Source organism: Oryctolagus cuniculus, chromosome 8 (assembly GCF_964237555.1).
Source record: "Oryctolagus cuniculus chromosome 8, mOryCun1.1, whole genome shotgun sequence".
In the NCBI taxonomy this organism is placed as follows: domain Eukaryota; kingdom Metazoa; phylum Chordata; class Mammalia; order Lagomorpha; family Leporidae; genus Oryctolagus; species Oryctolagus cuniculus.
This window is the reverse complement of record NC_091439.1, coordinates 131,814,159-131,825,978: the sequence shown is the minus strand read 5'-3', so window position 1 is coordinate 131,825,978 and position 11,820 is coordinate 131,814,159. Positions and strand designations below refer to the sequence as shown.

General features: G+C 46.4%; 1 protein-coding gene across 4 annotated transcripts in view; it reads right to left on the bottom strand.

The window, feature by feature from the left end:
* The window catches only part of LOC100351039 (tripartite motif-containing protein 60), a 45,154-nt gene extending 34,334 nt beyond the window's left edge, over positions 1 to 10,820 (bottom strand). Inside the window, exons 1-2 of one of the 4 annotated variants that reach the window (XM_070047271.1) lie at positions 10,684 to 10,820; positions 120 to 191 (exon numbers count right to left, since the gene is read on the bottom strand). The gene's annotated coding sequence lies outside the window, so the exon portion shown is untranslated. Of the gene's footprint in view, positions 1 to 119; positions 192 to 4,874; positions 9,421 to 10,683 lie in introns of those variants that run through there. The other 3 variants (XM_002720569.5, XM_070047272.1, XM_070047270.1) reach the window with 3 other exon arrangements.
* Positions 10,821 to 11,820: the final 1,000 nt, after the last annotated feature.

The window sequence follows — 11,820 nt, the reverse complement described above, 5'->3', positions numbered from 1 at the left end:
AAAAATAATCAGAAACATAAAAACTATTGAGGAAATTTTATGAGCAAATAGGACATCCACAGTCTTAAAATATTACCCTTGGAACTGCAATTTTAATTGCAAAGAGAAAAAATAAATACCTTTATGATGCAGAGATGCAGAGAATCTGGGGCTTACCACCAGAATCAATGATGAGAAGACAAACAGATGATCTGCAAGAGAAGAAAAGCACTGGCACTTGGGGAAAATTCTTGTAAAAAAAGAAAACAAAATTATTTTATCTGAAATTTTTTTTTTTTTTTTGACAGGCAGAGTGGACAGTGAGAGAGAGAGACAGAAAGGTCTTCCTTTGCCGTTGGTTCACCCTCCAATGGCCGCCCCAGCCAGCGCGCTGCGGCCGGCACACCGTGCTGATCCGATGGCAGGAGCCAGGAGCCAGGTGCTTTTCCTGGTCTCCCATGGGGTGCAGGGCCCAAGCACCTGGGCCATCCTCCACTGCACTCCCGGGCCACAGCAGAGAGCTGGCCTGGAAGAGGGGCAACCGGGACAGAATCCGGCGCCCCGACCGGGACTAGAACCCGGTGTGCCAGCACCGCTAGGCAGAGGATTAGCCTAGTGAGCCGCGGCGTCGGCCTTTATCTGAATTTAATCAGAGGTAAATAATCACAAAAACATAAATATAGAAATCTGGGGCCAGGATTGTGGTGTAGTGAGTTAAGTCACTTCCTATTGGCACTAACTTCCCATATGAGGACAGGCTTGACTCCTATCTGCTCCACTTCTGATCCAGCTACCTGATAATGTACCTGGGAAATCAGAAGATGGCTTGAGCACTTAGGCCCCTGCCACCCACATGGGACACCAGGATGGAGTTCCAGGCTCCTGGTTGCAGTTGGGCCCACTACTGGCCATTGTAACCATTTGAGGAATAAACCAATGGATTGAAGATTGATTTCTCTCTCCCTTTATTAACTCTGCCTTTCATGTAAATAAAATAAATATTTTATAAATTCAACAAGACAATGGCCTAATACTGGATGAATGACAATAGTGTTGAAAAAAATATGGGCAATTTGTCCCAGAATGAAACAGACTAGAGAAAACAGGAGTAACCTGTGACCTTCAGTTTGGATTCTAGATGGGAAAAACTTTAAAGTGGACAGTAATAATGGGGAAAATTGAAATATATACTATTTTTTTTAATTTTTAAATTTTTTTTTTTATTTTTGACAGGCAGAGTGGACAGTGAGAGAGAGAGAGACAGAGAGAAAGGTCTTCCTTTGTTGTTGGTTCACCCTCCAATGGCTGCCACGGCCAGCGCGCTGCAGCTGGTGCACCACACTGATCCAAAGGCAGGAGCCAGGTGCTTCTCCTGGTCTCCCATGGGGTGCAGGGCCCAAGCACTTGGGCCATCCTCCACTGCACTCCCTGGCCACAGCAGAGAGCTGGCCTGGAAGAGGGGCAACCAGGACAGAATCCGGCGCCCCAACCAGGACTAGAACCCGGTGTGCCCGTGCTGCTAGGCGGAGGATTAGCCTATTGAGCCGCGGTGCCGGCAAAATATATACTATTGATTAGATGAAGGCAATATATGAAACTGAAGCTTTCTGAACTGCCTAATTGTACTGCAGCTACATAACAAAATGAGCCTGTTATTCTTTCTTTTCACATTGCAGCCGTAATTAATTGACTTCGGATTAACATGTAAAGATCATTGCTATGGGTGTGAGGACCTTGTGCCTCAATGTTCAAACACCTGTTTATCATTTCCTTCAGGTCACCTCACAGATCTTACCTCCTGAGGGAAACTGTCTCTGCTTACCAATTTGACTTCCTCCCACTCACCCCAGTTTTTCCTATCTTATCATCTCTCCATGTTGCTTCACAGAGCTGCTCCACTTCCGATCCAGCTCACTGCTAATGCTTGGGAAAGCAGCAGAGGATGGCCCAAGTGCTTGGGCTCATGCACCCATGAGGGAGACCCAAAAGAAGCTACTGGCTCTTGGCTTTGGATGGGCCCAGCCCTGGCCATTGTAGTCATCTGAGAAGTGAACCAGTGGATGGAAGAATTCTTTCTCTGTGTCTCCCTCTCTCTCTCTGTCTATAAACTCTACCTTTCGAACAAATAAATAAGTCTTAAAAAAAAAAAAAAAAGAAAGTTGGGGTGGACACTGGGACACAGCCATTGTTAAGCTGCTTCTTGGGATGCTAGCATCCCATATTATAGTACTGATTCCAGTTCTGGGCACTTCACTTCTAACTCCCTACTAATGTACCTGGGAGGCAATAGATAACGGTTCAAGTACATGGTAAGTACACCTAGATGGAGTTCTCCATTTCTGGCTTTGGCCTAGCCTAGCCCCAAGTGTTGGCTGCTATTTGAGAAATAAAACAGCAAAAAGATTTCTCTTTCTGCCACTCTGGTTTTCAAATAAATAAATCTTTCTTTTTATTTATTTCATTTATTTGCAACAGTTAGAGAGAGAGAGAGGTCTTCCAACCACTGGTTCACTCCCCAAATGGTCACAACAGCAGAAGCCAGGAGCTTCATCTGGGGCCCAAAGACTTGGACCATCCTCCACCGCTTTCTCAGGCACATTAACAGGGAGTTGGATCAGAAGTGGAGCAGCTGGGAATCAAACCAGCTCCCTTATGGGATGCTGGTGCTGTAGGCTGGGGCTTTAACCTGCTGTACGACAGTGCTGGCACCCTAAATTTTTTTTTCTTTAAATTGACAGGACAATGAGAAAGAGAGAGACAGAGAAAAAGGTCCTCCCTCTGCTGGCTCACTCCTTGAATGGCTGCTACAGCCAGAGCTACGCCAATCCGAAGCCAGGAGCCAGGAGCCTCTTCCGGGTCTCCCATACAAGTGCCGGGGCCCAAGTACTTGGGCCATCCTCCACTGTCCTCCTGGGCTACAGCAGAGAGCTGGACCGGAAGAGGAGCAACTGGGACTAGACCGGCCTACATATGGGATGCCAACCCACAAGCAGAGGATTAACCAAGCGAGCCACGGCGCTGGCCTCCCCCCACCCCTTTTTTTTTTTTAAGATTTACTTTATTTATTTGAAAGACAGAGTTACAGAGAGAGGTAGAGACAGAGAGAAAGAAGTCTTCCATCCGGTGGTTCACTCTCCAGATGGCCGCTATGGCCGGAGCTGTGCCAATCCAAAACTAAGACCCAGGAGCTTCTTCTGGGTCTCTCACGTGGGTGTGGGGCCCAAGGACTTGGGCCATCTTCTACTGCTTTCCCAGGCCATAGCAGAGAGCTGGATCAGAAGAGGGGCAGCCAGGACTAGAACTGGCACCCATATGGGATGCCGCACTTCAGGCCAGAACTTTAACCCACTGCGTCATAGCGCCGGCCCCACCCTAAATCTTTTTTTAAAAGATTAAACATTTGTGTTTTTAAAAGAGAGTTGACAGGCGGGCGCCGTGGCTCACTAGGCTAATCCTCCGCCCGAGGCACCGGCACACCGGGTTCCAGTCCTGGTCGGGGTGCCGGATTCTGTCCCAGTTGCTCCTCTTCCAGGCCAGCTCTCTGCTGTGGCCCGGGAAGGCAGCGGAGGATGGCCCAAGTGCTTGGGCCCTGCACTCGCATGGGAGACCAGCAGGAAGCACCTGGTTCCTGGCTTTGGATTGGCACAGCATGCCAGCTGTAGCGGCCATCTGGGAGGTGAACCAACAGAAGGAAGACCTTTTTCTCTGTCTCTCTCTCTCACTGTCTAACTCTGCCTGTCCAAAAAAAAAAAGAGTTGACATGTTTGTTTATTAACTTATTTTGAAACTGTTCAAGGAAAACATATGAATGCGGGTACTTCAAAAAGTTCATGGAAAATGGAATTGAAAGGTTATTTTCACACAAAAAAATTGAAATCCATATTTTTTAAAGGTTTATTTATTATTTTTATTTGAAACATAGAAAATGGGGGAGGGGCAAGAAATCTTCCACCCACTTGTTCACTCCCCAAATGGCTGCAATGGCCTTAGCTAGGCTGATCTGAAGCCAGGACCCAGGAGCTTCTTCTGGGTCTCCCATTTGGGTACAGGGGTCCAACGACTTGGACCATCTTCTGTTGCTTTCCCAGGTGTATTAGGGAGCTAGATTGGAAGTGGAGCAGCCCAAATTCGAACAGCACTCATGTGGGATGCCAGCAGTGCAGGCAGAGGCATAACCTATGCCACAGCGTTGGCCCCCATGTATACTTTTTTGATACACATTCCCATGAACTTTTTGAAGAACTCCTCATATGCATAGCTTTCAAAATTTTTCTGTACCAAAACAAAACTACTTTCTGATTCCATTTCAATGTCCTCTTTGTAGTAATCTTGTATATATAAATATGTAACTGTACACATATATACATTCATATACACACAAAATATTTCTTTTCCATATCCCCTTCCTGACTACTTTTGAGCCTATCAGAGTTAACCCCTCACACATGTGGCTCAACCATCACTACAGTATTCTTTCTCCTCCTCTCCCAAACTGCCAGGCACCAACTCTCTGCTGCTCACATCTTTCACATTACATTGAGGCTAGAAGGCAGTAAAACTGGCATGATTCTGACATATGACACTGACTCAGTCCTTGAGAGGAAGTTACCTCACTACAACTCATTGGTTATAGGCTGTATCTTACTTTCGGAATATTCAAAAGTGAATAACACCAGGTGAACTAAGTTATAGGTAGCTATCCACAGTTTAACATCCCTACGTCACCCACTTCAATCCTACGCACTTCAGCAGAACACAAAACTGAATTAGGCCTAGGGTCCTGAGGGAACTCTGAATAGTCAGTTGGGCTGAACTTGGTCAGCCATCCAAGATACACATTCAAGTAATACTTTACCCGGGAACTCAAACACACACTTTGACTCTGAATCACTTACCAGATCTCTGGCCACTATGTTCCTAGTGACTGCTTTTAGATAGCTATGTCTATGCATGCGTGATTGGAGTAGGGGTCGGGGGGTGGGCAGCACAGGAATAAACCGGTGAAAGGTGAATTCACAAACACATCGACCCAATCCTTTGGAGTATTTTTCAACCATTCTATGTTAATCTTCTATTTTCTCCAAGAAGATCCTTTCTTCATAGAAGATCCTTTCTCCATAGAAGATCCTTTCTTCACTTTTTCTTGGGGCTGTTTCCTGATATGTTAGAGACAGCTCAAAATTCACTATCAGGGCAGGCATTTGGCACACTGGATAAAACACTGCTAAGGGCATTAGTATCTCTTAAGAGTGCTTGCTTGGGTTTGAATCCCAGGAGCAGCAGATGATGACTCCAAGATTTGAGTCCCTACTACTGACATGGGAGACCTGGACTGAATCCCAGGCTCCTGGCTTCAGCCTGGCACATCCTTGGCTATTATAAGTATTTGAGGAGTGAACCAGTGGATGGAAGCTCTTTCTCCTCCTGTTGCTCTCTTTCAAATAAACAATAAAAACAAATAATAAATTTACAAAAAAAATTACTGTCTCTGATATCACTGTATTACTCTGTAAGTCATAGTGCTGAGTATCTTCCATAAAGTCACCAATTCCCTTAATTAAACCTTCAAAACAATTTTGAGAATTAAGTGTTGGAGGAGGCAATTGAACATTGGGCGCAAGTATCCCTGGAATGTAGGTTCAGTGACCATACTGAACCGAGGGCATTCCTCAGGGCCATGTTCTCAACCAGCATCCTTGGAAGATGAGGTAAAATTTCACACTGGGACAAAGAACAGTCTTGCAACACAAACAGATCCCCAAATCCGAGGATTATTGGCTATCTATGTCACTCCTGAGGGAGCTAGGTTATGTTGCTCATGCTGTTGGCTGTGCCTGGAATAATAAAATTCTTTGTCTCTATTCCAGGAGTGTTGCATCTTCTGGCAGCAACAATAAATATTAACAGACTAACTCCCAAGTAGAGTACAATCCAAAACTCTAAAAGTTTGGGGTTATTATCTTCAATTTAAATTTAATTTAAATCAAGTTATTATCTTCGAATTTAAATTTACAAGAATGTTACAGACTTATCCAAAGTCCTAATACTAACTGGTTTAAATACTGGTGTCAACACTAAATCAGGGGACCAGCGCTGTGACTCAGTGGGTTAAGCCACTACCTGGGAGACCAGCATCCCATATGAATGCCAGTTCAAGTTCTAGCTGCTCTACTTTCAGTGCAGCTACCTACTAATGTTCCTGTGAAGGCAGCAGTAAATAGCCTAAGTGCTTGGGCCCCTGCCACCAAAGTGGGAGACCTGGATGGAGTTACAGGCTCCTACCTTTGCCCTGGCACTGCCACAGTTGTTGAGCCAACTGGGGAGTGAACCAGTGGGTGGAAGATCTGTCTCTCCCTCCCCCCTCTTCCTCCTTTTACTCTTCTCTCTCTCTGTAGCTCTGCCTTTCAAATACATAAATATTCATAAAAAATGCTAAATCATTCTATGAACTATCTTATCTTGGCACTTTTATGATAGGGCCAGCCTTCAAAAACTGTATTAAAGTGCATCATGAGCCAGCACCGCGGCTCACTAGGCTAATCCTCCGCCTTGTGGCGCTAGCACACCGGGTTCTAGTCCCGGTCGGGGCGCCGGATTCTGTCCCGGTTGCCCCTCTTCCAGGCCAGCTCTCTGCTGTGGCCCGGGAGTGCAGTGGAGGATGGCCCAGGTGCTTGGGCCCTGCACCCCATGGGAGACCAGAAGCACCTGGCTCCTGCCATCGGATCAGCACGGTGCGCCGGCCACAGCGCGCCGGCCGTGGCGGCCATTGGGGGGTGAACCAACGGCAAAAGGAAGACCTTTCTCTCTGTTTCTCTCTCTCACTGTCCACTCTGCCTGTCAAAAAAAAAAAAAAAGTGCATCATAGCATATTCAATTCAACCTATTCAGTTAGATGTTACACAACTGTTAACACATCCACACAATTTAACAAAGAAAAACAGGATTTTTCCTATAATTTTTTACATTGTATCCAGTGATGCAAACAGGCTGAACACAAAGCATTAGGTAGCATTCACCAATAAGTGTTTCATCCTAATACTGCCACTTAATCAGGTGTACAAGTTATTGACCAACTAAATAAATTCTCTGAGCTTAGCTTATTATTTTAAATTTTCTTGCTTTTTGTTTTAAATTTATTTGAAAGGCAGAGAGAAAGAGGAGAGAAGAGAAGGACATGGGGAGATAGAGTATCTTCCATTCATTGGTTCACTCCCAAAATGCCTAAAACAGCTGGGGTTGAGCCACGCTGAGGCTAGAAGCCTGAAATCCATTCTGGGTCTCTTGTATGTGGAGTCCCAAGTGTGGCATCTAAACCACCTTGTCAATTGCCTGCCCACTTTGAGCATCAGTTTCTATTTTAAGAAGCTAGATGCATTACCAGGGAAATAAAAGGATGCTGCAGTGCATGACCCAAAACAAATGCTCAATACGTAGTACTGTGCCTAAGTTAATACAGCAGATTGAAAATTGTATTCTTACAGGCTGTATCAAGCTTGGCCCCTGGTTGTGTATGGGAATTCTGATATTCTAAGGATCCCACCTTTCCCTCCTAAGTATGACAGGTTCATTGTGCCTAAAGTGTTTATACAATGAGGTGAATACTGCTTCATTCTGTGCCAGGCAGAGGTGACTCCCTAAATGATCTACTATCAACAAGATCTTTGGGCAATGAATGAGTCTTTAATATGCTTCCCTGGTAGGCAATGTATCACTTAACTTGTCACTAGCAGACTTAAGCAGGTCCTATGGGAATGCTTGGTTTTCTATAGACTTACGCCTAAGCACCTTTCCATTTGTGTCTATTCATGACAATAAATCATAACTGTGACTAACAGTTTATTCTGAGTTCTGTAATCATTTAAAAAAATCCCTAACTCTAAGGTTGGTCTTGAGAAGCCCAACACAGATATCAGGAAATCTTTTTTCCAAAAATTTATTTATTTTACTTCAAAGTTGGAATCACACACACACACACACACACACACACACGCACAGAGAGACAGAGAGAGAGAGAGAGAGGTCTTTCATCCATTGGTTCACTCCCCAGTTGGATGCAATGGCCAGAGCTGCACCAATCCAAAGCCAGGAGCCAGGAGCTTCTTCTGGGTCTCCCACATGAGTGCAGGAACCCAAGGTCTTGGGCCATCTTCCACTGCTTTCCCAGGCCATAGCAGAGAGCTGGATTGGAAGTAGAGCAGCTGGGTCTCAAACTGGCACCTACATGGGATGCTGGCACTGCAGGCGGAGGCTTTACCTGCTACACCACAGTGCTGGCCCCAGAAAATCTTATAAAATTACAAAGAGAGGGGCTGGCATTGTGATACAGTGTAAGCCACTGCTTGTGACACCAGCATTCCATATCAGACTGCTGATTCCAGTCCTGGCTGCTCCACTTTCAACCCAGCTTCCTGCTAATGCATCAGAGAAGCAGCAAGAGATAGCCCAAGTGCCTGGGTCCTGCCACCAGGCAGGAGACAAGGATAGAGTTCCTGGATCCTGGCTTTAGTGTGGCCCAGACCTGACTACTGCTGCCATTTGGGGAGAGAACCAGTGGATAGAAGCATGTGCTTTCTCCTTCTGCTGCCCTTTCAAATAAACAGTCTTTTAAAAAAAATTTTCAGGGGCAGGTACTGCTGCCTGTGCATCCCATATGGGTGCCAGTTCCTGTCCTGGGTGCTCTACTTCCAATCCAGCCCCCTGCTAATGGCCTGTGAAAGCAGGGGAAGAAGGCCCAAGTGTTTGAGCCAGTCACCCATGAGCGAGAACCAAAAGAAGCTCCTGGCTCCTTGCTTCAGTCTGGCCCAGCCCCAGCTGTTACAGACATTTGGGGAATGAACCAGCAGATGGAAGAGCTCTCTCTCTGTAATCTTTCAAAAATAAATATTTAAAAAATAATGATTTTTTCAAAGTGAAAAGTGCTTAGAAATCTAACCCTTAAATTCTTTCATATGTTGTTAAACTATATATATTACCAAACTGTCTTAGCCTAAGAGCCAAGATATCTTTCATTTTCTTAACTCATTAATGATTAGAAAGGTATTAACTTTATGGCAGCTAACTGGCAGAAAGTCATTTCAAGGGACAATGAAGCATCATTACATTTTTTTTAAGATTTATTCATTTATTTGAAGGGCAGAATTACAGAGAGGCAGAGGCAGTGAGAGAGGTCTTCCATTCACTGGTTCACTCCCCAGATGGCTGCAACTGCCAGAGCTGTGCCGACCTGAAGCCAAGAGACAGGAGCTGCTTCTGGGTCTCCCATGTGGGTGCAGGGGCCCAAAGCCTTGAGCCATCTTCCACTGCTTTCCCAAGCCATAGCAGAGAGCTGGATCTTAAGTGGAGCAGCAGGGACTGGGACCAGCACCCATATGGGATGCCGGCACTGCAGGCAGTGGCTTTACCTGCTACAACACAGTGCCAGCCCCCATTCACTGTCTACTCTGCTTGTCAAAAAAAAAAAAAAAAAAAAAAAAAAAAAAAAAAAACTGAACTCAAGCCATCTCCTCAAAACTTTACTTCCTTCTTCACTAAAAAAAAATTTTTTTAACATTGTATCTATTTGGGGCCGGAGCTGTGGCACAGCGGGTTAATGCCCTGGCCTGAAGTGCTGGCATCCCATTTGGGTGCCGGTACTAGTCCTGGCTGCTCCTCTTCCCTTCCAGCTCTCTGCTGTGGCCTGGGAAAGCAGTGGAGATGGCCCAAGTCCTTGGGCCCCTGCACCCACGTGAGAGACCCGGAAGAAGCTCCTGGCTGCTGGCTTCGCATCAGCGCAGCTCCGGCCATTGCGGCCATTTGTGGAGTGAACCAGCGGATGGAAGACCTGTCTCTCTGTCTCTACCTCTCTCTGTAACTCTTTCAAGTAAGTAAAATAAATCTTAAAAAAAAAAAAAAAAGATTGTATCTATTTATTGGAAGGGGAGAGTGACAGATCCTCCATTCTCTGGTTCACTCCATAAACGGCTGCAAGCTGGCCAAAGCCAGAAGCTAGGAACTCCATCCGGGTCTCCGAGTTGGAGGCAGGGCCCTGCCCTTGGCTAGCGTCCTGCCTCCCCAAGCACGTTAGCAGGAAGCTGCAAGGGAAGCTGCGCAGCCAGGGCTCCAGCCGACGTGCGGGCGGCAACTCCGCCCCCTGCACGACCCGGGGCCCCCTCCAAACTTCTCACCACGAAAGGTGGCTAAGCCCACCAGGCACGCCACGGCGTGTGGCAGATCCTAATAGCCCAGCTAATTCTTTGGAGGTCACGTGGACAACTCCCAAACTGGTCTAAATCACATTCTCCTTCTAACAATCAAAGTGGCTCCGCCATCTCCCTCCTCAATAAACAGGTACGAACCGCGGCCCGGAATCTTCCTTCTTCCTTCCTTCCTTCCTTCCTTCCCTTATTCTTTTTCAAAGATTTATTATGTTATTACAAAATTAGAGCTACAGGGAGAAATCAGTCTTCCAGGTACTGGTTCACTCCCCCAGAAGAAAAAAAGAAACTGTAGCCGTCCCGAACCCGCAGCCACAGGCGCCGCCGCGTGCCTCAGGAGGCAGCTTCCCCGCTCCGCCACAACCCGGGGCCGACATCTTTTCTCCCTTGGAAAGTGACTCCACACAGGCGAAGCCGCGACAGCGCCGCCCACAGCTGAGGGCCGGGAAGCCCCTGCCCGGGGAGGCCTCCCACCAGCCCGCTGGGCCCTTGCGAGCCTCTCCCAGCCTACCTCAAACAGCCCGCTCAGGGCGTCAGCACCCACCACCGACGCCTGCAGCGCGGGAAAGGGCAGATGCCAACGGCTGGCGGGCACAGTGCACATGCGCAGTGACCAGGGACTTCCGGGGACGGGGCGGGGACAGCGCCCGCGCATGCCCAGTGGCTCTGGTTGGAGGGGCGCGTGTGAGATGGCGGTTGCAGGCGTCCTCCCCCGTCCCACCTACCAACACTACTGCTTGGATGAGAACCTCAAGACACAGCCATCTGGGGAGTGAACCAGCAGGTGGAAGACCTCTCTCTCTCTCTCTGCCTCTCTTTAACTCTGCCTTTCTAAATAAATAAAGCTTAAAAAAAAAGAAAAGAAAAGAATCCCTTAGTTTTGAAAGCCTTTCTTGGATAAGGTGTCTAGGAGCGACTGGAAAACCATGTCGAAGGCCAGTAGTTGTGTTGAGGAATGGTGCAACCCAGATACACGCAGAGGCAGTTCATGCTTATGGTTGCAGTACGCCCCCAAACACATAGTTAACGCAAGTCCTCCCATGGTTCAAAGATCGATTACCATGGTATATTGTGAGTAATTCCATAAAGTACAAACTACATGAACGCAGAAGTCTGTAGCCATTATTCAAGACCGAGGTATTATTCCTTGGTCTTGAAATCTAAAGAAATTTGCTTTGCTATATTTCAAAATGGCCTTGGAGCTGCAAAACCCTGATAATTTAATCACTAGCAAAAGGTTAGTCTGGTCACATACTTTGATTACTCCTGTAATCACTTTCTGACAGTGACTCTCCTAATTTAGGTTCTCTAAATTTTAGGATTTTTTTGTTTTTATTTATTTAATTTTAGCCATCAAGACAGGTTAAGAATCTCCCAAAAATTATCAAATCCCAGGTTCCTTTTTACTTCACAGCTATTTCTGAAAATTATCTCTTTCCCCTTTTCCCATGAGCTGCAAAAAGAAACCAGGCTGCATTATCAACACATCGCTTTCAAATCTCAGCAAAATTTCCATGTTCATAGTTTGTAAGTTCTTTGCACCACACAACACAGGATGCAATTGCGTTCTCCCTTTCTACAATAAGAATCTCCTTTCCTCCAGATTCAGAGTATGTTCCTCATTCTCTTCTAATACTCACCATGAGTA